Source organism: Megalops cyprinoides, chromosome 9 (assembly GCF_013368585.1).
Source record: "Megalops cyprinoides isolate fMegCyp1 chromosome 9, fMegCyp1.pri, whole genome shotgun sequence".
NCBI lineage: Eukaryota > Metazoa > Chordata > Actinopteri > Elopiformes > Megalopidae > Megalops > Megalops cyprinoides.
Window position 1 is genome coordinate 10,132,551 of NC_050591.1, and position 24,509 is coordinate 10,157,059.

A 24,509-nucleotide genomic window follows, 5' to 3' on the forward strand; every position below is an offset into this window, starting at 1 on the left:
TTGGATGTGCCTCACAAGCTTGTCTAAGTATACCCTGGTGATCAGTGTAGCGCAGCAGTCTAAACACCATTGTACGAGGCCTGGTCGATTTGGAGTTGCTTGTGTAGATGCGGTGCGCTCTATTGATTTCAATGGGCGCAGAGGAAGGAGATGCAAGGCCTGGAATCCACCGTGGCAGCATTTTTTGCAAGAAGCCTATGGGATTGTCACTGTCGAGCCTTGGTGGTAAGTAGACCAGTCTAATGTTGTTCCATCCATGTCACTAATTTTCTTTTCGAGTTTTTCGATTTACATGAGGCATTGGTTAGTGCCTTCTTTTTTTGTTTGACGCAACTTACCTTGCAGGGCCTCAACTTTAGTGGACATATTCTCCATAGCTTTAGCCTGTGAATTAATCTCTTCTTTGAGCGACCGCAACATTGTTCCGTTTTCGACAACATGCTCTTGTATTGGCCTCAGTGCTACTCGGCTATGCCTTCTTCGAGGCATGCTGATCCTGGTACAATGGATTCCACTTGTTCATCAGAAACCCACTTCTTTAGTTAGCGATCCCGTGCTGTTATGATCCCATGATACTCATCCTTTAAGGGGATGTTTTGATGGCTAACCAAGGAACTTAAAGCAGGTAAGGATGGGTAGAAAATTGTGTTCTCCAGAGGTGATAAAGACAGTATTAAAGCAGTAGCACAGGAGGGTTTGGAAAGATTTATTAGGTAGGGGAAATATAACTACAAACAGAAATTGGAATGTCAATCACAGGATAGCAACACTAGGGGTCTGTGGAATGGTATGAAACTAATGACAGTCTACAATACCTAATCAAACACAAACATGCATTCTCAGTACCACTGAGGCAAATCAATTCAGCGCCAGGTTTGACAGGCATAACATGATCAGGCAGACCATGAACAGATCAATTCTCATCTCTCCTTGCTGGATGATGCTAATCCTAGCCTACCTGTAGTTATTACAGTTGATGATGTTTGCCCCCAGTGAAGGTGCATGACAACAAATAAAGCAGTGGGCCCAGACAGGATTAAGTCGTGGGTCCTTAAGGTCTGCAGTGACCGACTTTATGAGACACTCCATCAGATGTTTTCACTCAATCTCTAAGTGTATAAAAAGCCGTTGTAGTGGAAAACCTTGTGACCTCTCCCAAAAAAGCAAATGCGTAGGCACTAAAGGGCCTCCAGCCTATAGCCCTAAGCTTTCAGATCTTTGAAGTAATTTGAGAAGGCTGTTATTGAGCACCTAAGCAGACGTGTCTGTGCCTCCCAGGACCCTCTACTATTTGTCTACATGAAAGTGGTTGGAGTGGATGATGCCTTGCTAAACACCTAAACAGAATCTATAGCCATCTGGAAATTACTCTCATAGATCTATATGTAATGTTTGTTAGTTTTTTAATCCAGCCTCCTCATTCTTGCCAAAACATATGGATTTTGATTTGTAGATCTTCACTTTCACATGGGGCAAGAACTGAAACTGACATCTACCATTCAATATGTAAGTCTCAGTCAAAATGTCTCTCAGACTAACGCTCGTGCACGACATGGCATGGTCTTGTCCCCATTTGTATTCATCCTTTACTTCAGGCACAACAGGCATTGTGTCATCTGATTTTTTTTTCCTGACAGTACCACAACCATTGGCTGAAGTTTTAAGGGTCATGAGGCCTACAGTTAACAAGCGGAGAGCTTTGCCCATTGATTGGGATGAAAACTCTCTAAGCATCAATATTGGTAAAACAAACGTATGTGTAATTGAGTTTAGGTAAAATAAGGAAGCGGCAGCTCCCATTTTTGTTAAAGGGCATCATGTAGAAATAGTTCCCTCCTGTAAATATTTGGGGCTGATAATGGAGTAGACTGGAGGGAGAACACAAATGCCATGGTTAAGAAGGCATAGGAATAGACAGGCTGCTCTTTCTTTGAAATCTCAGATCATTTCATGTGAGCACGAAACTTTTCTTTTTGCTTTTATTAATGTTTTAGCAAGTAATCTTTTCAATGCTACTGTCTGCTGGGCTGGTAGATATCACTTTAATCAATGAATCAATAGAATGCTGACTAAATTGCTACCTTAGCCCCTGAGTTAACACCTGGATACTTTCAAATGAACTTATTTACAGTTCATTTCAAACTGTAATTTGCATAAACACCTTGTGATTCACCAGTGGTGTAAAAAGACAAATTTGCTCACCAATATAATTAGAATAGATATGCTTGCAAACACCACATTGCTTAGTTTATTTTATTAACTTTCCAGAGGAGGCTGTTGAATAGGTACACTTAAGAAAATTTTCATTTGTAATGCAATCAAAAACACTTAAGAGGGTGGGTGCAATCAGCCTTCACAGTTCAATGTTTTCCACCTTTACAGTCTATTAGAAAAAATCATGTTGTGACAGTTAGCAGAAGAAAGGGCCAAATTAAATGACACTTGTGCTCTAAACCCTGGAGTGTTTGTCAAAGTTTTGTGCCAATGTTTTGTTTGCATCATTTTACTCATAAGACAACAGCTTCACTATAAAAAAAGTTACTCCACACTCTACACAATGGACCACTGAATGAGGGGCATCTCCAATCTCTGCCCCACCAGGTATTTGTACAGGATAAAGAATTGCAGCACTTGGATCAGTAGACACAGTTGCCTTTGCTGCTGTAGAATTGCAACAAGAGAAGATGCATCATGTCACTCATGAGTGGAAATGGCTACAGCTTTGCCATTACTTCTCCAGGTCCTCTTGCATTGGATGTGCTCAGTCCTAAAGAACCATAAAGCTACCAGTGATTTGACTGGTCTGAAAACAAGGTTTCAAGTGAACAATCTTTGACTTTTCCTTCTCTGATGTGTGTTGGGAGGACACTGAAAGCTTCACCAGAGCGTACGTTTAATGTTTAATTCTGCCTTTTAGAACCTGAGCAAAGGTGATAGTCAATTTACTCAAAAATAATAGACGGGACACAAAACAATTCAGTAATCTTTTGAACTTGGCTATTTTTTTTAATCTCTTCCACTATATATAAATGAATTCATTACTTATCCTCATATTCCTCTGCCAGTGTGTGGTACTGTTCTGACCTTTTTAACCATATTTCAAAGGTGATATTATTCAATATTTGATGCTATTTGATGTCTAGATACATTTTCAAGTGCAACACCTGAATGGAAATGACCTGAAAGTCATTTTAACTCAACATGTTCCATTTTTATTATGCAAGTGGAAATTGTACAGGGAAATGAAGTGTTTCTTTTAGACAAATAAAACACCACAAAAGCTATTCATGGCAGTCAGATGACCCCCAGACCTGTTTTTGACTCCATCATGAGTTTCCTTATAAATTGTGAGTCATGAAGTCAGAATTCATTGACAGGAATACAGCAATAAACATTACAGTAATTGCTGTAAAGGGATAATTCAATTATTCCAATGTGGGGAATTATTTAAAGTCTAATGCTTTTCTGTTTTGCCTCACTTCATCCTATTAATATTTTCAATGCCAAATATAATTTATGCTTCCTTTTTTTCTTATTTCAGAAGTAGAAATGCAGCAGATAAAGATTCATTTTCACATTATCTTTGCTTCCCCCCCAAAAAGTAATCAAGCGTTGCAGCACGGTCTGTTTAACTTAATTTACTTTTTACTTAGTTGTCTGTTGCATTTGTTTAGGGCTCCTAGGATACTCATTAGTAGAGCGTGCAAAAAAGATATTTTATAGCTGACCTCTAATAACAGTACAATTTTAATATGCATCATGCAAAAGTATGTTGATAAGCATTAAACAAGACATGAGCCAGAGTTTCAGAGTTGCTTATTATGTCACGTACACAGTCTGTATTTTAGGTAATTCTAATGTGAACTGACATCCATTAAAAAAAAAAAACAGAAGATTCTCAGAGCAAAACCAGAAGAAGTAACAGATTCACAGATTACTAATGAGAAAATGCACAGACATAAACTTACATTTGATATGGCGACCAGTTACAAATTAAACTCAACATTGCCATGAAAGAGCTTTCACAAAAGTGGTATACTAAGTGACCATCACAGATGGACATGCCCATAGAACATCTTGGCCCATCAAACGTTTCATCCTCCTCTGAAAGAAATATCAAATTAGAGCTTGCAATCGAGCACAAAAAGCAAAATAAGCACATAAAGCAGGGCTTGTGCCACAAGTTATGGTTTTCCTAAAGACATAATCACAGGGGGGGTAAGCCCATTCATCAAAATCAGATGGAATTTGTTCCTGTAATGAGGCGCCATAGTTTCTCAAAGGTAGTTAATGTGATTTATTGCGAGCAGCGGCTGCGGAAAATAGTTTCCATTTCACAAAGCATTGAAGATTTACTTCGGCTCGGCGGCAATGACCCGCTTTCCCCCATTGCAGAAATTAACAGGTTCGGACGGTGGCAGATAGTGAATCGATCAAGGCAGACGGCTGCTTCCTGGCCTGTGGGAAACGCGTCCATGCGCACCCGTGTGGGAGACACAGGGGTGAGCTGCTCAGCTCCTCTCCCCGGCAGCGACGATCATAATGGAGGCTTGTAGGGAAATCCATCATGTTTTGGACGGAGCAGGCCAAAAAGCCTGAAAAAGCATTAACCATAAAGTGATGCTCCTATGGAACTGTAATTGCTGCAGAAAATCAGTTGCTTCTAATGGCTTGGAAAACATGCAGACTTATGCGGTACTAAGATGGAATGGCCAGTGTACAGGCAAACATAGTTTAGCCAAATCTGGCGCCAATGGGCCCAATTGTCTAATCGTGAAGGCAACATATACTTGTATATTACAGAAGACAGTTTCCCTAATGAAAGTCATTTTTCAGCATTTTTCGTTTGCTGCGCTGCAATACAAAATCCCCAGTAAAGTGTATACAGTATCATAAGAGGTATGAAGGCAGAATGAATCATAATTTATCATTTATTTATTCGGCAGATGTCCTTAACCAGGGTGACTTACAGGGCATTCAAGAATAAAGAGCCCAAAATGAATTTCTATAAAGGTATTGTTATATTTTACAGTGATGAGGCACTTGCTCAGATGACACGCATGTCCTTGCGCTGAACTTGCCTGAGAGTTGGCTGAGTGTGTTAGCAACTTTTCCTGGATAAGAAATCACAGTTAATCAAAAGCTCTTGGCATATGTATGTATTCAATGTAACATGCAGTGTATGACTAGAAACACAGGTAATGCTCATAATTACTCATTACATCATTACCTTTACATAAATACGTAATTATTTCTGTATGGACACACTGTCATTACAGTAACTGATTCTGAAACATTCTGAGACAGCCGTGCCTTCAGTGATTGAAGTTGGACACAGGTATAGCCTTACATTTCCACAATAAACCCTGAATCCACCATAATTAACTGTGCTGGGATAAGTTGATAAATTAGAATTAGGGCTACACACTCCTCACACACACACACATGCACACACACACACACACACATGCACATACACACAACTTTCAGGTTTTTTGTTTATATTTCTTTGTTTCTTTGAGTTCACACATACTGTCCCCCCAGGTGATAAAAGTGGACCCTTTCACAAAGACCAGAAAGGAAAATAACAATGGCAGCAGATACAACCTGCAGGAGAGAGGAATGGACACGTGCACCTTTGTGTTTTGATTCATTTATTTTGTGTGGAGGAAGGTAACCACTAGTACGGTTTCCTTGGTCCCACATTGGAAGCAACAGCCCAGCTGCAAGGATCCCTCTCCTACTTTCCCCGACATGGGCAGTGTCAGGATGGATGCCATCATGCCATCGGGTTTGCTGTTAATACAACTCATAGGTGTAGGTTACTAAGCACACTCCACTCTATCAGCCTGGTGAATCACCTGCTTGAGTTTGGGGTTTTGTCTCAGAAGGGCCATTTTGCTGTTCTTTTGGGTTTTATTTTCATACTGCATTTACACATCATACAGATAGGTTAGGACTTTTCTCTCTACAGACAGCATACCTTTTAGGTTGCCTAGACAATATGGAGCACTTTTATTCAGGTTTAAGGAATAGGGTCCTAACAAGAAGGATCTGGAATGAAGCATAATTTCTTAAGTACAATATGATTGTAAAAATAGAATTCTCAGTAAAAGCAGGAAATGCCTGTAATTCCCCCACAGAAGAAATTACCTGTACATCTGGAATAAATGCATTAGGATTAATTAAGGTTAGGATTTTACATTTTCTTCCTAGTGAGATGCCACCAAAGAGAATCCACCCTCTCAGGGATAAAACTTTGCAAATGGCATCAGGGACTTCACTTCCAAAGCAGGATGCTAGAGATGTGCTTGTAGCCTGGAGTCAGACAGGAGATACAATATATTCAATGTGATGCCACATGGATGCTGTCTTTTGCCATCTTGCTTTCTTGATGCCAACATTCACAAATGGATTTCATATCCAGTTATTTTCAAGATGCTGAGATGACAGCACTCCTGACAATACACCTTCCTGTTCTTTTAGAGTGTGCCGATAGTCTCACCCTTACCTTTCTTGAGCAGTATATAGTATTTCAGATAGCTTGTAAATTAAACAGTTCACAGTTTTATCAAAAAGCACAATACATGGAATTTGTTTAAACTTCAGACTTTGGACCCAAATTTTACATTTCATGAGACAGTGTTCACAACTTTTCCTTTCAGTGGTTTTTATCTGCAGCCTTGTTCTAAGATCTGTATTGCTCTCTAGTATTTGGTAAGAATATCAGAACAAATTTTGGTAGGCTTTTTTTTTTGTCTAAAACAGAATACAAAATGTTCCCTCCAGAAGGTAATAACACCTCTTCTGTGATTACGTGCAGTTTTCCAGTCATTGCAATTAGACCGCTCCCTGAGAAACTTCTACTGCTGTCAAATTTTCACCACTGGTTGCAGTACTGTGCAGTTGTTTCCCATCTTACTCTGAATCCTCTCAGTGGATGAAAGCGGATTGACTTACCTACAAACTATTAGCATCTATGAACATATGTTGGTTTCAGGCTCTTATTTAAAAACACATCTTTCAAAGAAAGGCAGTGGCCGTGGCCTCTCCCCATTACTGATCTAGGTGAATACCAGCCACTGTAACTTTCTGTGACACATTGTCATTTGTTTTCATCATATTCCATTCAACCTTGTCAGTATAGGCTACTGCAGCCTATTTTAAAGGGTTAACCGATGCTCAATATGTGCAAGTACAAATTGAAGCAAACATTTGTCTTAATGTGACGGACAGTCCCATTACACCCAGTTATATAACAACCACTCTTTTTAATTAACTTTAATTAACTTTATTTGCTGCAAACCTGGTGTATTCTTTGCTCCAACATTTAATCTTAGCTATCTAGACACTGATTATTACTGAAATTATGATATTGATATTTCAAACCTTCAAAAATTATGCAGGTTATTAGCACACTGTAGACCAGTAATAGCCAACATATATTCTATATCATGTGAATATTGATATCATTAGATTATACTGTACTAAGTGTCTGGTTTTAGGTTGGTGGTTTATCCGATGAAATTTCTAACACAAAGTTGGCTGCAGCTTGCTTTGAGTTAAACATGAATCACTATTCCCAAACCACTACTCTAACACTGCAAGTTGGCAGCTGACAGACTTTACTTCAGTCTTTTAGCCTAATGATCTTAAACCACAGGTCCTGGCTTTTGTGAGATTAAGAAACCATTTGGTATTTCATGTTGGTAAGCCTTATGATCTATGAATACAGAATAATGAGACTAATTCATACAATGGAAAATTAGCAGAATTGTGAATCACAGCAAGGGCAAATTCACAAAACCTCCTTAGGGATAACCCAATAGTCCTATTATGCATGCTGTCTTTCCTTGAATGAGAAGAATGGGCAAAATAATACAACTGAACTGACTTTATAAGGTCTATTTGGTGTTAGAGCTGACATCACTGAACACTTCGAAAGATGACTGCAGTGGTGAAACATGCTCTCTAAAGTGCAGCTGAGAAGTACATTATTGTTTGCAACAAAAGAAATACTGAAAGGCTGCATGCCTGTGTAAAAGACCCTTTGTAAGATATACCTCAGCTTAAAACACACTTCACTGAACAATAAATACCCAGAAACCCAGTGATTGTATTTGTAAGGATTCTTTTTGTAAAATGGGGGATTGTTCCAGGAAATGATACATGAAACTTTTCAGGATGTCATTGCACTCTGAAAAGGCAAAAAAATATTAGGGGTGCTAAAGAACCCTTTAATGGTTTAAGAATCTCCTTAAGAACTGGAAACAGCTTCTGCAGGTCACCAACAAAAAGGTCAAGCTAGCATTTTCCCTGGAAGAAAAACTGTTTAGACTGTAAAATGACCCAAACCTGCTAAGGAGGTCCCAGCTAGTCCAAGCGGATAGCCTAAATGTAATGCATTTATTTGTCATTGTGACATTATGATGACCCAATTTCATCTGGAATTTTTGCGGTTACTGCAATTATGCTAAATAGTTTACTGGAACAATTATACATACAAGTCTTGTGCTAGCATTAAAAAGGAAACAAAAATGTAATTAAAATGAGTGGACTTTTTGTTCCAATGATATGTAACTTTTTTAAAAAATATATTTGTATTTATTCAATATATATTCATGAAAAAACAACTGAAAACCTTAAAGGGTATTAGTAGTGCTTAAATATCTTTCTGGTTAAAAATAAAAAGGACAGGCTAATAAAATTTACAATAAATAAACTCCGGAGAAAGTATTCTACATTACATTCCATCCAGTTATTAAGCGACTGAGATATGATAGCTCCAAAACTTGTTGTAACAGTGCAGCATTACTGTATGGCTGTAAGCAAGATCGTACAAATACTTTTTTGAGTTACCCAGAACTTAGTACAAATGACCTACTCCTAAATGACTTTGTTTCTTTTATTATCTCATCATGAATGGTCAGATTTCAGCAGAAGCAACAGGTCAGATGACAAGGAACCAAGCCCAGGACAGTAACCAGACTATCCAACACCTCACAACTGCTGCTAAAACACAGGCACAAAGTCATCAACGGGGTGGGAAGATACAGGAAGGGATCCCAGCTTGGCAGAAAAATGGAAGATGGCTGCAGACCAAGCATATAACGCTTGGAAATTAGAAGTTAGTAGAAAATTGTTTGGAAAAGGACGTTAAAAAGCAGCAGAGCAGCTTTTGTGCGAATGATTTATGATTTTTGTAGGTAAAAATCTGGATGGCGCACCGAGGAAAAGAATATGGCTTGCAAACGATGAAGAGGACTCAGATAGAGGCCCAGGTGTAATACACAAAATATTGCGTGGGAAATAGCTGAGGAGATGGAAAAGAGGTGTCTAGAGAAAAAAGAAATCCGAGAACAAGATCTTCAGTTTCCTTTCAAGTTTCCTGGAAGACAAGAACATAAGAAAAAAGTGAAGCTTGGTGAGAACCTCCAGAAGATGTATAAACACAATGCCACATTATGGGAACAGTGTAGCATAGTGGTTAAGGAGCAGGACTTGTAACCAAAAGGTTGCAGGTTCGATCCCCGCTGGGACACTGCTGCTGTACCCTTGGGCAAGGTACTTCACCCACAGTTGCCTCAGTAAATATCCAGCTGTATAAATGGATAACATTGTAAAGAACTGTAACCTATGTAAGTCGCTTTGGATAAAAGCGTCTGCCAAATGAATAAATGTAAATGTAAATATAGGAAGATAAAATGGACAAGGTCTCAGATCTGGTGAATGCCTCAGGTATCTTAGCTCTCCACCTGCTGATTTGTTAGGCAATTGACATTTTATAGCAAGCACAAAGCATCAAGGCCCCTGTCTATGCTAACTATCAGGACTGGAAGTCTTCCACAGTGGAGTAGGGGGCATCAATACCTGACTTCCACTCACAGAGAATGGAGGGAAGCTGTATGGCTGATTGAGGCTGGCTGCGTAGGATTTGTTGCAATCATTCTGAGCTCTCCCTGGGGTTTCATTGTCAGAGAATAAAATCTGGTAGTTATGAGTTATGAGTTATTCGGATAAAGAAAAACATCCACTGGGCCAAAACAGCTAAGTAATATGGAAAATAATAGGATAATAACTAAACCTTCCTCAATCGCTTTTTTAGGATTTCATGCATCTGAATTACCAATGGATAGAAATAAATGACAATACTTGATAGGACAAATCCCTGACAAAATAATGGAAACACCAGGAAAAAAAGGACATCATATTCTGAGGTAACTAAATCACAGTTAAAAAGGAGTCTACACATGTGTTTCATAATAATGCCAATACTAATTACCAATGCGCTTCTGCTGTAAACTGCTATCACATTACATCACATTATTGTCATTTAACAGAGTCTCTTATCCAGAGCGACTTACATAGGCTACGGTTTTGACATGTTATGCATTTGTACAGCTGGGTATATTTACTGAGGCAAGTGTGGGTTAAGCACCTTGCCCCAAGGGTACAGCAGCTGTGCCCCAATGAGGAATGGAACCGGCAACCTTTCGATTATGAGACCTGCTCCTTACCACTGTGCTAGACTGTCGCTGTTTTACACTTCAATATGTTAATAAAGCAACATGTGAGATCTAGATCTTTAAAATCAGCCAATAGTTTTTGCCCAAATTTGTCCTTTTCCCAAAATCTGTTAGATCTCTTATGTTGCTCACAGAAATGGCAAAATTATTTCATGAGTCAAGGGGAACTGTGTGGAAAATCACAATGGCATATTATTACAGATAGGGATGCACCTTAGCTTAGACACCACACTTCCAGTATCACACCTCATGCACTGGGGGGCAGGGTGAAGTTTGCCTCCTGGAAGGAAATGGATAAAGAGGGTAGTGGTGTCAAAGGGCAAAGGGCGTGGAGTCCCGAGGAGAAGCTGAGACCGGAGTTCGGGCGAAGGACTCCTCAGTTGTTTGACCCGCTTGTTTTTGTTTCCCGTTTGTCACCTTGATTGAACTATCGGCTAACCGACCTTAATAATAATAATAATAATAATAATAATAATAATAATAATAAATAAATTAAAAAAAAAAAAAACCTGAACGACCCACAACAAGGAGCGAAGGCTGGCCGACTCTGGCGTCACCCCAAGGAGCGGGCCCAGTGTTTGCCCAGGTGGAGGTAAGCTCACCTTTTCCCCTCAGTGCTACACCTTCAACATTAGATTCGTACATACTGACGTCCACGTTAAAGCACACATTAGCTTAGGTTACAACCGAAGCTCAGGTAGGGCGGCTACCGAATCCCCTAGACTAACGGAGTGCAGGCTAGCAAGAGTCCGTCTAGGCCTGTGTATTTTCTGCCCTTGGGTCTTGGGTTGTAACAATATGCCAAACTGGAAAAACTACATCAGTAAAGAGGAACAGTGGTCACAAGTGGAAGCTTATCTACAGGGATAAGCAGATACTTAACAGACAAGGTGCAAAAACCACAAAACTACAGCCTCAAAAATTACCTGTGTGACACAGTCTTAACAAAAACATCTGAAAACCACTTGTAACAAATGCCAATGCGCAAAAACACAAATCAATACAAAACCTGGACTTCTGAGTAGTGGAATAAACTATGGTCTGATGAGTTAACTTTTATTTTTTTCCAACATCTGTATGGGTTTATGTCTGAAAGAAGCCAAAGGAAGCCTTCAATCTACATTGTCTGACCCAGTATGGTGGTGGATCTGTTATGGTATGGGCAGCCATCTTGCGGGAGTTATTTGGCCCAATTATTATTCTACATAATAGGAATACAGCAAAGGAATATTTAATAGTGGTCTCCTGAACACCAGGATGAAGTCAATGAAGTCTCCAATCACCAGATCTAAGCATCATTGAAACTTTATGGGAAGACATGGTACATACAGTGTTGAGTAGATTTCTACCTCCTTCATATCTTAAAGAACTGGAGACTTTCCCTCTGGAACAAATGTCCAATATCTCAATAGAAAAAGTTCAAAACTTGTATAACAGCATTCCAAGAAGGATTGGAACCGTTACTATAGGCAAAGGACCGATTTGTTATTAGTTAATACATATTCATGTATTGTTTGGTGTTTACATTATTTTCTCTACCCCCTATGTGTCTGCATTCCTGGCCTGTGATTTGCTCATCAGCCATTCAGTTATCAACTTAGGGTGTGTACTGGAGTATCAATAGCTCTACGGTTCAGCTCTCTGGGCAAAAAAACAAAATGCGCCAGAACAATTTAGGGAGGCAACAGAATGCTAAAATGAGAAAAAGGGAATGCAAAAAAATGTGTGGGATTTAGGTGTGAATAGCAAAAGGCATCTCTCTCTGGGATGCTGGGAGCGCGTGGGCAGAGCTTATGAACAAGTGAGTCTGAGCACTGCCGGTTGGCATGCTATTTCTTCTCTGCTGTTGTATTTTGTTCTTAGTGAGTTACTGAATAACCAACATGCACACAAAAAGAATAACAGTTTTTAATAGGAGGTGCTCAGCCAGCCTGCTGACATGATTTCATAAGGGGCAATAAGTTTTTGAGAAAGTTGCTCAGAGGCAATGAATCAAAATGGCTCACAATGTAAAATATTCAGAGGAGGAACGTGCCTGGAAGCTGTTGGAGAGGTTGTCAGAAATGTGTCTGTGCAATTTGCTTCCAGTTTTTTGGCCAGTGTTGATTTAATGAATCCTATTGTCCAACGTAAGAGACATTCTGACCTTCCTTTTGGTAAATTATGGAAGTGTGTCTGGAAAAGATCCAGAGAATCTCCATGGTTAAAATATGTGTGTCAGGGCACAGGCAAGGACTCAGGCGCAGATCACTAGAGGTCCAGATTCCAAGTGGCTTTATTAAGGACGCAGGGCAGAATCGTAACCACAAAACAGGCAGGGTAGAGACCAGGCGGGCAGTCCAAACGCAGTCAGGAATCAAAGCCAGGGACAGGCAGGGTCAAACCAGGTAGTCAGGTAGATCAGGTGAACAAGGCAGGGCAGCAGGCAGGAGCAAGGTCGAAGCGCAGGCAGGGTCAATTCAGGGAACAGCGATCAGGCAGATAACAGGGCGGGAACGAGACAGGTACAAACACACTGCAACAAACTGGCAACAAGATAGAGACAAGCAGGGTAGATATAGGGCTGGGCTGATGAGATGATGGGAAGCAGGTGTGCAGGCAGGCAGGTGGAGATGATCAGGTGGGCGGACACAGGGCGGAGAGCGGGGCAAGGCTAGAACACAAGGAAAACAAAAGCACATGAACAGGGAAAAACAAAAACACAACAGCTAGGGGGCAGGAGCACTGACAATGTGTGTCTTAGAAGAAAATGGCATGTTATTCTGAAAAATAGTAGTACTGAACTGAGTTTTAACTGAAGATTTAAAGTGCAAGTGCTTTCTAAAGCTCAGGTTCTGAGGTAGGAATGTTCTAAGACAATGGTAGTAACATACTCACTTCCATACCAGGAAAGGGGAACAGGTCAGGGGAATGTAATGGGGACAAGAGAAAGTGGAGAACATAGACAGAACAAGACAAATCTGAATTAAACAAGGTGTGGTGTACTTTGCCAGTGCTGTATCAATCAGACATGGTGAGAACTCATCCCAAATGCATATTTAAACAGCTGAATTGTGCAACATAAAGTTAAGAGAACCAGGTGTGTTTTCAGTCTCTTGTCAGCAGCGGCTGTCTCTTTTTGAGACAGCGGTGGTTTGCTGGTAAAGTGCAGTTTGCCTTCTCTGTCAGCTCTACCCTCAATGTCACCCACAGTATCAATGAGGGAATTAGTTCTCTGGGGTCTGAGATTGTGGACACAAAGCGTTTCCTTTGGTCCACTTCAAATCAGGAACTGATTGATCTCAAAGTCAAGAGAGCCACGAGGACAGCCTTGCTGGGCAACAAAGTACATTGGAGTTTCATTGACCCCATTTGCTCCTGGTTTCAAAACCCAGCAGAAAGATGTTCCTTCCTGCAGGGTGCTTCCTTCTTTATGTACTGACCCTTCCTCCAGACGTCCAAACAAACGTGCATTTTGGTCATTTGTAACCTGGCAGCATGATGAATGTGTCACAAGCTAACCTGCATGATGGCCCTGCTGGCCTGCTGTCTGCCTTGCAGAAACCGGACTGTTTCTGGTTTGGGACAAACTCCAGTGCAAAGACACAAAGTAGTTGCACTGAACTGAGTCTCCTTTAAAACTCAAACTCTGCGATGGAGAGGGGCTGAGATCTAGCTGTAAATTGCTCATAAAAGCAGGTACACATGCAATGTTTTCAGCACTCTGTTTTAAATCAAATTAAATGTAGTTCCCTCTAGAGGCAATTGCAAGGGAGGGCAACTGGAGTTTGAATTAGAACACCCCCAGACCCACTCCACTGAAATGTGTTACTGACACCCAACAGTGGATCCACCATGGACTTATTTCTATAGACAGTGTAGTGAGCAGGTTTAGCAACTATACAAAGGCAATATTCCTGCCATACAGATGAGGAATTCTCACTTTCTGCAGGGGAATGCCCCAGGTTATTTCAAGTGTCTGAAGTGTTGAATCATTGGAATACTAAGTTTATGTAGAGTCTACTCTGACTTGTTCTGTTATTTTGAGTAAAGCACAAGAGAGAAAAAAAAAACTATGTTTTGCATCTGGAGTAATGCTAGCCACATATTTTCAGACTCGCCAAGCCTACCAGGATGAATGTGAGTTGGAAATAATTTGGGCAATCTGTGATGTTAATGAAAAAGGGATCCTGTGCTGGCATCATGCAGGTCTCACTAATGAGTGTGTTAGAGCATGTAAGCAGCTTGATTTGATTTGATTTGATTTTTCCCTGAATGTTTTTCTTTTTGTATTTACTTATCTTTTTAACTAATGGTCTTTGATAGTTGTCTGTCTGACTCTCTCTCATTCTTGCCTAACAGCAGCTTTCTCCTTTTACCTCGGGCATCTTCAGAGGAGAACACCTGTGGCTATATAAATAATTCTTTGTGCCCTTCAATAAGGGGAAATCTTTGAATATTCAAACACCCTTTGTCACCCTTGTTATACAATGGAGTACAACATTACGCTACACACAGCAACGTTTTCTTTACTGAAGGCATACACAAAGCATAGCAACTCAAACCTGAGCAATGGCCATGGCAAAAGGCAGGGCTTAAATAACAGACAGCACACATGTCAACACTAATGAAACACAAGTGTAACACATTAACTAAACGAAACAGTGAACAAACAGGAAGTGAGGCCATACGGTGGTAGTCCTGGTAGGGAGCAGCCAGAAACCCAGACATGATGTTACGAGGATGCCTGTTGGTTATTGTGGGAAGCAGCAGCAGCAAAATCCCTGACCCATTACACTGACACTGGACGATCATTGTTTTTATAACACACTGATAGGCATTATTTTAAGTCTTGAGCACATTTATTGAATGCCACCAGGCCAATTTGTAGTTTAGTGTTATGGCTCTGCAATGAATTACCAATTTAAAAAGTCAGCAAAGTCAATCCAGAGACCATATGTGTTAGCGCCGGAGATCGGGACACAAACGCGGACCGCAGGATGTTCCGGTTCCAGGCAATTTATTGAAAGGGACAGGCAGGGTTTGAAACAGAGAAACAGTCCGGGGGCAAATCCAAAAATCGGGAGTCAGGGAGAACAGGGTCAGGAATCAGGCAGGTGAAAGGCAGCGATCAGATCCAAACGGCAGGCAGGAATCGTGGTCAGGAAACAGGCAGGATCAGCAATGTAGCAACAACTCTCGAGAAACAAAGCACGGGGACGAGACAGGTAAAACAGAGACAAGCAGGGAAGATATAGGGCTGGGGTAACGAGATGAAGGGAAGCAGGTGAGCAGGCAGGCAGGTGCAGGCAATGAGGAAATCAGGTGGGCGGGGACCAGGCGGGGAGCAGGGCGGAGCTGGAACACAAGGAAAACAAAAGCACAAGGACAGGGAAAACAAAAACACCGCGGCTTAAGGGGGCGGAGCCCTGACAATATGAATGCTGTCAATGCAGAAGGGTGGCCATTAATTGGCAGAGCTACAGTGCGGCTTTACTTATTTTATTTGTAGAGTAATGGTGAGGAGATGACCTGTCATGGCTGGAAAGATAAGTGGTAAACAGTGGCATTCTAATCTGCTGTGATTAGAAAAGCGATCACTGATATGGCACTGATGTGTCCACTTATTCTGAAAATCATCCTGCTTCTAGTAGCAGTTGTGGACATTTTAAAATATTCACAAGCAATATAGAACCAACCAACAGAAATGCAATGTTTTTGCCAATGCATTCGTGTGATCCACATTTGAGTGGAGAGGGGTCATGGTGAGCAAACTCTGAAATGAATACATGATTACAGCAATCTGGGGAAAAGAAAACACTGACCAAGAGCCAAGTGAATTCGGTCTCTTGCACAGAGCTTCATCACAATCCTGCGACTTTAAATATCGTGCAACAGTGGGATTGCTCACTGAGAAGTGTTATTGATGTCAAACCATTTTTATGTCTCAGATATGACAAATTGGTCCATACATTCATCCCAACACCAGAAAAGCAGACTTTATTAACAACAACTAAATGATTTTTTAAATATGATTAACTGTTGTAGTATTGAGGTGGCTGTGATCTGAACTGAACTGAACTGCAGTCTGTGGGAAACTACAAGCTCCACAGTTCTTTGCAGTAGATTTTAGCTGTGTGAATTTTCCAAACAGGATAAATCAAAGAGTTCATGCTCAGGTCTACAGAGTGCATTTCTCCTGCACAGCAGTATAAAGTTCAGTTATTACACTTTATATGTGGTAAATTGTATGACCTTTTGGAGAAGCTGGCCTACACTTATCACAAAAAAGAGCCAAAGGAGCAAACGTTAAAAAAAAACATTTTTTTAAAGCCAACAAACAAAGAAACCTGCCTGAGCAAACAGTCAACAGAAACAAAATGAGCTCCCTGCTCCCCAGTCACTCACCTCTGTTTAACAGGCTTTGCATTAGGCAAGTGTGACTTGTCAACCAATAGGCTGGTTCACATAGACAAAGACAATTACAATTAAAAACAAGCAAACGATTAAGAATTAACAGGTGTGGATACACTTGATAAAATGAAATCTATTATTGGTAGGTGTGAATTGTATAGATGACAAAGGGCCTTTGAACATTTAACATTTTAATGGTTAACAAACTAAGAATTAACAAACATTCCGTTTCTAGGGGAGGTAATGGCTCTCCTTGCAAAAATAATATTATAATACAACATTGCAGTATTTCTTCATTTATATAATTTATAATTTATCATATCAAAATTCAAAAGTAAATATATTTACAGGCTGAAATCTCTGGGTCATTTACACTCACTGAGCACTTTATTAGGAACACCTGTACACTACTTATTCATGCAATTATCTAATCAGCCAATCGTGTGGCAGCAGTGCAATGCATAAAGTCATGCAGATAAGGGTCAGGAGCTTCAATTAATGTTCACATCAACCATCAGAATGGGGAAAAAATGTGATCTCTGTGATTTCGATCGTGGCATGATTGTTGGTGCCAGACAGTCTGGTTTGAGTATTTCTGTAACTGCTGATCTCCTGGGATTTTCACACACAACAGTCTTTAGAGTTTACTCAGAATGGTGCCAAAAACAAAAAAAAACATCCAGTGAGCAGCAGTTCTGCAGACAGAAACGCCTTGTTGATGAGAGAGGTCAACAGAAAATGGCCAGCCTGGTTCAAGCTGACAGAAAGGCTACAGTAACTCAGATAACCACTCTGTACAATTGTGGTGAGCAGAAAAGCATCTCTGAATGCACAACACATCGAACCTTGAGGCGGATGGGCTACAACAGCAGACGACCACGTTGGGTTCCACTTCTGTCAGCCAAGAACAGAAAGCTGAGGCTGCAGTGGGCACAGGCTCACCAAAACTGGACAGTTGAAGACTGGAAAAACGTAGCCTGGTCTGATGAATCTCGATTTCCGCTGAGACACACAGATGGTAGGGTCAGAATTTGGTGCCAGCAGCATGAATCCATGGACCCAACCTGCCTTGTGTCAACAGTCCAGGCTGGTGGCGGTGGTGTAATGGTGTGGGGAATGTTTTCTTGGCACACTTTGAGCCCATTAATACCAATCAATCATCGCTTGAATGCCACAGCCTGTTTGAGTATTGTTGCTGACCATGTGCATCCCCTCAGGGCCACAATTTACCCATCTTCTAATGGCTACTTCCAGCATGATAATGCACCAAGTCACAAAGCAAAAGTCAACTCAAACTGGTTTCACAAACATGACAATGAGTTCAGTGTTCTTCAGTGGCCTTCCCAGTCACCAGATCTGAATCCAATAGAACACCTTTGGGATGTGCATCTGAAAAATCTGCAGAAATTGCATGATGCATTCATGTCAACATGGACCAGAATCTCAAAGGAATGTTTACAACATCTTGTGGAATCCATGCCATGAAGAATTGAGGCTGTTTTGAGAGCAAAGGGAGGCCCTACCAAGTATTAGTATAGTGTTCCTAATAAAGTGCTCAGTGAGTGTATGTTATTGTAGTAGAAAACCCCAAAAAGGGCCTAACCGGGCCTAAAGGGCCTTGTTGTCACCTGGTTGCCTTACCTTCTATCTTCAGCTAGTTTTGTATTGCATCAGTACAAGGAGAAATTGTTCAAATTCTGCATGTTGCCATAATGAGCATAGCTGTTTTTGGTTTACATTTGATTTATCTCCTTGCACTTCCAAGACAGTCAAGATATGGAATGGATCACTGAAAAAAGTCATAAATTTGTTATTTTCACATAAACACAATTTTGCTCATACAGCATCAGTATAATAATAATAATAATAATAATAATAATAATAATAATAAATGTCAGTGCTTACTCACTAAAATCATCAGGGAAATTGCATCTATTAGAACCTCTGTGTGCACTGGGATAAAAACATACAAGTATGTTTTAAATTCTCAAGCTGCATCCAAACCGAACACAAACAAGCAGCTTGACCCACTGGGGAGCTAATTTTTACCCATCAGTATCAGCTCTGTGTGCAGATTTAGAAAGTGACTTGTCATTCCACCCGTTCGGTTCCATTCCCATGTGGGGCTGGCTGACAACTGATGTATTTTGTCCTGAATTGGGACACAAAGCTGGTAAGAATAAAAGTGGTCTCTGCAGTAATGCTTTTTTGCATGCACAAAAAAATACAACTGTTATTTAAAAAAAAAAACATATTAATGAGATAATCCAAGAACATTTGAAATAGAGTTTTTTTAGGAAGTAAACATGATCAAATTAGATTTTTGGTGGAACTCTACAAATTATATCTGTACAAGCCATGGCCAGGATGGTTTCCTTTTAGACACACTGGACTCCCTCTCTTGCTGCCATGTGTGATTTGAAATGATAACATTAGAATGTGCCACAACATTCTCACATACAGAAAGTACCACCCTCAACACTACTGGCAACTGAAAATGATTTCTTATCTGGCCAAGAAGTCCAATAAGTGTTATGGCTCCAAGCCCAAGAAATTTAAGAATTTACACTTTTAACAGGAGATTCATCATGGATGAAAGTTCCCATTTAAAGGTCAAAGAATGACGCTTTGGAAGTCGTCATTTCCTCAAATGACAGTTATTTGTTTTAAATTTCAGAGGTATACGCTACAAGATTACAAGCATATGGAGTCCTGATAACTGGCATGTTGAGCATAGATTTTATTTATAGATTAGATAACAAATGATTTACACCTTTTGCATATTTTGTAACCCACAAATCAATATTATGATGATTGTGTTTATGGTTATTCCATATTTTCATGCATGGGGTCAAGTAGATACTGGTGTTACAATTTGTAATTGTAGGGAGAATCACTGATGCACTCAAAGCCCTCTGCCACAGCCGTAAATAGTTTGCAAAACCTGCTGGGGGTTAATAGGAGTACATAAAATTTTGAACATAATAAAACATTACTCAAAATTATGGTAATTTTGACACCTTTAGAAAAGTTCTGTCAAGTCCTTTGTAGTTTGTCCAGCCATGTTTACGTAAGGTATAATCATTTCACTCCAATACACGGGTTTGGATAACTGAGTTTGCTGGCAAGTAGGATAGGCAGAGACAACTTATGAACTGGGGGAATCCAATAACATGAAATGCCTTTGCTGAGACGTAAGGGTGCTTGATGTTCTGATTACACAGCTCAAACAATTCCCTTAGAAAGGAGTTGTCAAACTTAGTGGGGCAATTGTTCCCGATGATCTCTTTTTAAATTGCTCAATCCTTCCCAGAGAAGACTAATCAGATACTTGTAGTTTGGCTCTAGCACTCACTTTGGAGTCTCTAAAAAGGAATGAAACAAGGCGATCAGTACAATTCCTCTTTTATGGCAAATAAATATAGATTAATCAATAAATAAATGAAATAAACCTATAAATGTGACAGTTTATGCGCCACCAAGTAAAAACTAGGCCTTAATCAGACAATGGGAACTCAAGCACTCCATTTCTGAATTCACATGATGGGTACAGAGGTGCGCAACTCTCTGCTTTAGCATGTAAAGCACTTGGGTTTACATGCATGTATGCCAAGTGTCTATTGATTAGTTTACTGGGCACTACTTTTTCAGAACGACCACGGTTAGTTATAGCAGGAAGAAGTAATGACTTCATTTAATGGGGCCAGACAATATTGACTCAGTCTGTGAGTAAAGAAAAATTTGACTGAAGTTTTAATTGTGGTATTTCAAGTCCTCTGAGTCTATTCCCCAAGTACAGATCAACAGTAATGGAATGGTTTATTACCCAGGATTGACTGTTGCTCTAATAATTTAATATCAGACATTGAGACTTGATTGCGATGTCATCACCCCCACTGTAGTCCATAAGTTCAGCACACTACTGACATCACAAATGGTCAGGTGGTGTAGCCAAATAACAAATGTCCATTGTCTTTAAACACAGTATGAGAGACATGACAAATGGGGGAAATGAGCAAGGGGACATTAGAAGACGTCCCTTCTAAAATTCCCTCCAAAACATTTTTTCTTGCGATGATGGTGATGAATGTGTGTATCTCATTGAATGCTGGGCATAGTTTCCAGCATATTTATAACATTGATGCTTTTGTTTTAATTTGTTCTCCTTGATATGTTTTGCAGGTACACTACAATATATTCAATGTGTACAACAAACCCTATATAAATAACCCATACTTATGTACATGTATCAGTTTCACCAAACTAAGTATTCATTAGCAGCTCTAAAGCAAGTTTTAATGTCAAAGCACATTACCAATTAGCACTCTGTCTAGTTATGGAATATATATTCAAAGGAATTACTCATTGCTCCCTGACAATTGCAAGCATTAACTACTTATCTTAGGAATTAGGAAAAGAACATTGGGCTCAGATGCTAAAATAATAAAGCAAAAGGCCAAGTTACTTGATATAATAGACATGAACCTATACTTTCAACTTTTTTACTGAGACACTTAATTGCAAAATCATGGCGACACTGACAAGGGCACTGGACCTTCAGGCTGACAATCAAAAGACACTACAAAGTACTTCAGACAGACGGGTGTTTTTCGGTCTTTAACCCTATTGATTTTACATTTTATCCCAATCGTTTTCTTCTTGGTCAAATGAAAATGACACTCGGTTCACCTGATGGGAATGCTCTGACGACATGAAAAAAATCCTACCTTGATTGTGAAACAAAATGGCTGCATTTAAAAGGCTTCGAGTCACACAGTAGTTCACTCATTCAGTTCACACATTCTCTATTGCGGCAGTCCTCTCCACTCATTTCATTTTCAATTTACTTCACTCCTTTTTAATCAGGCTGATTGATTGCCTGTTTTTGCGGGAGACAGAGGAAAAAAAAACAGAAAGAAAGGAAAAAAAAAAACTTATTATAGATTTCACCCTAATCAAGTGAGGACTAAGTTGATTTGCCCCTGTTAATAACTACCTGGATTTCCTCATCAAGACATTGTGATTATTCCACTGGGGAATAATTAGCCTTGTTTTTAAATGAACATGCCAGTGGTTTAACTTGATTTTTTAACCAGATTTTTCAAGTTCTTGTTACATCTTGATCGAAATGGAAAATCAATGTGTGGACAAAAATGACAGACAGAGGGGAAATAAGGGTACATTTACAAATGGTTGTAGGGACAAAAGCATGATTTTAAAAGAATGCTCCACTGATAATACATCAGGACTTAAACTTAAGATCCTCATTTGCCCTAAATATAAAGATATAATTGGATTCACTACTAAATATTGTTGGGGCCTTTTAAATGTGAACATAAAGAATATATACTTCTTGGCCTGGCATGTTTAAAGTATATCTACAAAATTTCCTTTTTTACAAACTGTTGTGTATTTCAGCCTGAATCATGATCTGTTCAAAGAGATACAGAAACTTACTCCAGCACACATTACTTTTTCATCTTGTGGAAACATTGTTTGCATTATTCATCCATGCTAAATTTGCCTTGGCATTTTGGTCTCATTAACATAATTTTCTGTCAACGACTGCCTTCTACCATCATTGAATCCAAAAGCAGACATATCAACTGCAGCTACTGCAAGAAATTGTTCAACAGCATGAAGTCCATTCACTGGACTGTTTTAAAATTCATCTTTGGCAATTTTAACCCTTGTCATGAGGAATGTGTTTTAACCCATTACAGAACCTTTCCAACCATAAGAAAACAGATGCTGACAAATTTAGTGATGCTGCTTGTGTAAAATCCAGTACCAATGGGCTGTGGACTGTGGAAAGTGTAATTCACCTGCCCGTTACTGGCCCACTTTGAGCATTGTTGTAAAATAAGGTGAATTAAAAGTCTATACTACATTTTACCTGAACAAAGTTTACACCCAAATCGGGTGACCAGAGTTCAAGGATTTAAGGCACTTCCTGTCCTTACAAACTTATGCTGGATCAGAAGGAAAAAATTAATGCATTTGTCAAGGGCAAGTGAGAAAGGTGAGGAGTTACCACACAGAGATATTCACACACATGGTGTGGACTTTCACAATGCTGTGTCAAGAGCCACCCAGTTCTGAAAATAAATTAAGTAATACTGGTGACAAAAAATGTGCCTAAGGTATGTGAAATATAAATATCTGGATAATGTCCAATTTCCAGCTGCTTAGCTCAGACAAGGCGAGATCATGATACAGGCCCTGAAAATGTCTTCCACTAAAATGACTGAATTTGCCCTGTGCTGTAGATGAGCCTTCTGTTTCTCCTAATATAACGATCAAAGATCTCTGTGTAACATTTGATCCAGGTCTTTCTTCTGAAGCTGGTATCAAAGATGTCTCAAGAGGCTTTTTCTTCACAAACTTTTTCTGCTAAACTTAAATACTTCCTGTCACAAAGAATATCCTGGAAATTGATCTGCACCATTTCTCTCATTGAGATGAAAACCATTGCAATGCTTTACTGTCAGGCAGCCTTAACTGCACTTTAACCTCCCTTTGAATGCAGCATTGCAGATCATGGCTATAACTTAAAAAAAAGAGAGATCATATGATGTCACACCAGGTCAAGCATTGCTTCAGTTACAGCCTGTAAAATTTTTGACTGATATTAAAGTACTCCGAACATAAAAAGCGTTAAGCGAACATGGCTGAGAATCCCTAACAGACCTTTTAATCCTCTGAGGCATGTCTGTTCGCAAAGAGCTGGCAACCTTGTTACACCAAAAATTACTGAGAGCAAAACAGGTGGCAGAGCCTTCTGTTACAGAGCCTCCAACTGTGAAATAGTCAACCACAATCCATATGGCAATCGCCAACCAGTGAAAAATATATCAACACAAACAATGCTTTCCTCATACAAAAATGTCAAAAAAAAAAAAAAAACTCACTAAGTACTTATGTCATGAATAAGCAAATGATGATTTTGTGATGTCATAGCACTGGATAGCAGTTTGGCTTGATGAACATTGTTTTAATATTTATCCAATTTAAATGGGCTCATAAATTAGCTGAACAATTTAAATATTTTCTTATTCACATGAAAGGGCTCATGAGGCCATGTATTGATGGTTCTGTTCCTTTCTTCTCCACAAAAATACTGTTTATTTGTGCTTGGTAAAGTGACCACAATGTTCTTTGGCTTTGACTTTTATTGTTTTGCTTGTCTGTCAATGTAATTCCCCATGGACTCCTGTGTTCTAAAGTTCACATTTAAATTTAAGCAATTATGATAAGATTTGACTTTCTTCTGTGGTTCCCATCTCTTATCTGTTTATGCTGTATTCATCGTTTCAGTTATTTGATTGTTTATGACTTGCTTACTTTGTTATTCAATTATTTGGTTAAAGAAATGCAGTGAATGCACTGAAATGCAGTGATCCGGAGAATTGTCAGCACTCCCTCAAAGCCTGGAGTAAAATTCTATGAACAACTGGGATGGCTTCTATTACCCAGCACCCAGGAGCAGGCAGTGTGTAAAAATAGAACCCTGGGGTTCTTGTCCTGTTGAAGTAAAAATGTAAATTGTGCCAGGCCTTTGGTGGAGATAAATGTGCAATAAAGTCTTGT